Source organism: Narcine bancroftii, chromosome 13 (genome assembly GCF_036971445.1).
Source record: "Narcine bancroftii isolate sNarBan1 chromosome 13, sNarBan1.hap1, whole genome shotgun sequence".
In the NCBI taxonomy this organism is placed as follows: domain Eukaryota; kingdom Metazoa; phylum Chordata; class Chondrichthyes; order Torpediniformes; family Narcinidae; genus Narcine; species Narcine bancroftii.
In genome coordinates this window covers 73,293,332-73,296,396 of record NC_091481.1, presented here as the reverse complement: position 1 = coordinate 73,296,396, position 3,065 = coordinate 73,293,332, and the positions used below count along the sequence as shown (strand labels likewise).

General features: G+C 40.9%; 1 protein-coding gene across 1 annotated transcript in view; it reads right to left on the bottom strand.

The window, feature by feature from the left end:
• LOC138748450 (RNA binding protein fox-1 homolog 2-like) overlaps nucleotides 1-3,065 on the bottom strand; it is a 231,425-nt gene that overhangs the window by 25,932 nt on the left and 202,428 nt on the right.

Below are 3,065 nucleotides of genomic sequence, written 5' to 3'. Positions count from 1 at the left end.
TAGAAGGTTCTTCTATAAAGTAAATATGTCATGTATTAACATTGTAAATTCAACTGAAATTCTAAAATAATTATATGCAACCACCACAATGATTGTTTCTGAATTTAAACTACATCCCTCTGCTCTTCAACACTCCAGACATGGAGGTGAGGGGGTTGGAGGGTTATTGGCAGAGAGCGGGAGGTTTGAGCTAGTGAACCGGTACAGACTCGAAAGGCCGACATGGCCTGTTTCCGCTCCGTAAATGGCTTATATGGTTATAATGCAAACATTGTAGTTTCAGCAATGAGGCCCACTTCTTATGAGGCCCAGGTCTGACATGGTATAAAAGTCTACTCTCTTTCACATTAGACCTCTTTCTAGCATCCAACATTTCATATACATTCCAGATTATTGGATGAGTGAGGGATCTGGGGATTCAGATACACAAGTCTTAGAAGTCTGTCATCAGTTTCAGCAGATGATCGAGCAGTTAGAAGGCATTGTTAAAGAGAAAGGTAGTCCTAACGAGAGTTCGGAACAACTTCAGGATTGAAGGGCTTCCACTTAGAACAGAGATGCAGAGGAATTTCTTCAGCCAGAGGGTGGTAAATCTGTGGAGTTTGTTGCCACAGGTGGTGTGGAGGCCAGGTCATTAAGTGTATTTAAAAAAGAGATTGACAGGTTCTTGATTAGCCAGGGCATCAAAGGTTATGGGGAGAAGGCCGGGCTGTGGGGAAAAATGGATTAGTTCATGATTGAATGGCGGGGCAGGTTCAATGGGCTGAAGAGCCTATTTCTGCTCTTAAGTCCATCTGTTAAAAATGTTTTAAGATTGCTACCAAGACTATTAGAATCAATTTGTCGGGGCACGAATATTGTGATTGTACTGAGAATGAATGCCATCCTTCCAATATTTCCACTATACTTCGTAATACAATTATATACAGATGAAAGTAAGCAATGAAGCCTCTCACATTGATAACAACAGATCAGAAGGAATGCAATTGAATCATTTTCGAATCCAAGCTATGAAATTCTTTGACGAATCTGGAATTTTCATGGTGTTGTGGAGGGGGTGGGGTGGGAAGAATGAAGTGGAGTGTAAAATGGAGCATGGAAGATGAAGGAACACTGATTCAAGACATCAAAGTTAGTTGTTAAACAAGAAAGTCTGCAGACATTGTGATTGTAATGTAACTCACAAAAAAGCTGGAGAAGCTCAGAAAGCAAAGATATATAACCCATGTTTCAGGCCCAAGCCCTTCGACAAAATATGAGCAAAAATCAATATTGTTCAAAATTGTGCTCTGATAATATGACATTATTTATTGATGTTAGATATAAATTGGTACAATACAATTTTATGCACCAATTATACCTTACACTGCAAAATTTACACGGTTTAAAATCTGAAATTCTAGACTCGTGTTTTTGGTGTGGAACATTTATACATTCAACCTGGCTCCACAAGATCCTCTTGGTATCTTGGGAGAAATCTTGATAAAAATGATAGAAGTGGATTTTCCATTGGAACCAGAACTGTATTTATTGAGAAACTTATGGTTATTGGCCCAAAACTATCAAAATATCAAATCCAGTTCGTGAGGATCGCACTAGTGGTGGCCAGGAAATGTATCGCTGTTACATGGAAGTCTGACTCTGACTCCCCTCCACTTATTACTCACTGGAATATGGAAATGCAAAGTTGGCCCCCCCCCGGAAAAGAGAACTTATAATCTTAGAAAGAAATATGAGGTGTTTGTTAAAATATGGCAACCATAATCATACTGGCTTAAGGATATAATTATCTTCCTCAAAAAAAGGTTTAAATAATATAGATGGGTTAATAGCATTGAATTCCTGACAATCAAGATAGGGAATAATTAATGAAGGCTTTCTCAAACACTCCTTCTTTGGACAATTTTTTTAAATGTTAGCAGTTTGGGGGGTTGGGGGGGGAGTGTAAGATTTGGGTAATCATATGAGACTGTCATTTTAAAATACAATTTGTATGATGAAGGTAATAACGTTCCATATGAATCTTGGAAAAAATTAAAATAAAATATTCAAAAAGAAAGATATGAGCAAAAATCAGACAGGCACCTGAATAAAATAGTGGGAGGGAGAAAGAAGGAGCGGGGGAGGAGGACAGACCAACAGGCAAGAGGTGCATATGGGTGTGAGGGCAGAAGAGAAAAAAGCTGGAGTGATGGGGGAGGGGGTAGCTATCTGAATGGGAGAAAAGGGGTGGGGAACTGTAGGAAAGGAGACAGAGGGATAGGAAAGAGAAAGAGAAGCCTAATGGAAACAGGAGAATTTGATGTTAATGCCACCTGGTTGGAGCATCCAAACTAAATATTAGGTGTTGTCCCTCCAATTTAAAGGTGGCCTTGGTTTGGTAGCAATATGAAGCCATGGACAGACATTTCAGCATGGGAATGGGGGCATGGAATTGAAATGGTTGGGCATCAGGAGGTCCCTGCTAGTTCAGCAGACAAAGTGAAGGTGCTCAATGGAATGATCTCCCAGTCTCTCTGATGTAGAGGCCACAACAAGAGCACCAAATGCAGCAGATAATCCCTGAAGATTCACAAGTGCTGCTTCACTTAGAAGGACTCACCACCATTTAGGGCCCCAAATGGTGGTGAGGAATGATGTGTTGGTGCAGATGTAGCATTTCTTGTGATCAGAGGGGTAAGTACCTAGGGAGTAATTAGTGGGAAGCGAAGAGTGGACGAGATAGTCATAAAAAGAGCAGAGGGGAATAGGTGCCTGGTGGTGGAATCACGTTGGAGGTGGTGGAAATTGAGGAGGATAATGTGTTAGATGCAGAAGCTGGTGGGGCTGTAGGTAAGGAAAAGGGAAATCCTGTTCAAGCACTGTTGCTTCTAGGGGTGTAGGGGGCCAGGGCAGATGTGCAGGCTATAAAGATGTGAGTAAGGACAAAGTTAATGGCATTAGAGGAGAGACCACATTTTTGAAGAAGAGGAGATCACGATGATCTGGAATGGAAGACCTTATCCTGGAAGCTGATTTGACGGATACAGAATTGAGAGAAAGGAATAGAATCCTTGCAGAGGACA